Genomic DNA, 289 nt, shown 5'->3' with positions numbered 1-289 from the left:
GATAGATAGATAGATAGATAGATAGATAGATAGATAGATAGATAAGATTAATCAAAGGACATACTAAGTATGTCTATCTGCTTGAAATAATAGTCAAAACTTGTTATTAAATCGCCAAAAAATACACTGGTGATAACTACAGAAATCAAATGAAGGCAAATTTGGTAGAGACAATCTACTTACATACATTTAAGTATTTGGATTCACGTGGACTAGTTTCTGCACAGGCAGAATAAAATAGTTACATTGGGTGATAATAGAATTAATGGTACCTTCGTAAATTAATTAT

The sequence above is a fragment of the Octopus bimaculoides genome, chromosome 9 (genome assembly GCF_001194135.2).
Source record: "Octopus bimaculoides isolate UCB-OBI-ISO-001 chromosome 9, ASM119413v2, whole genome shotgun sequence".
Lineage (NCBI taxonomy): Eukaryota > Metazoa > Mollusca > Cephalopoda > Octopoda > Octopodidae > Octopus > Octopus bimaculoides.
The sequence above is the reverse complement of the archived record's forward strand: the minus strand, read 5'-3'. Positions refer to the sequence as shown.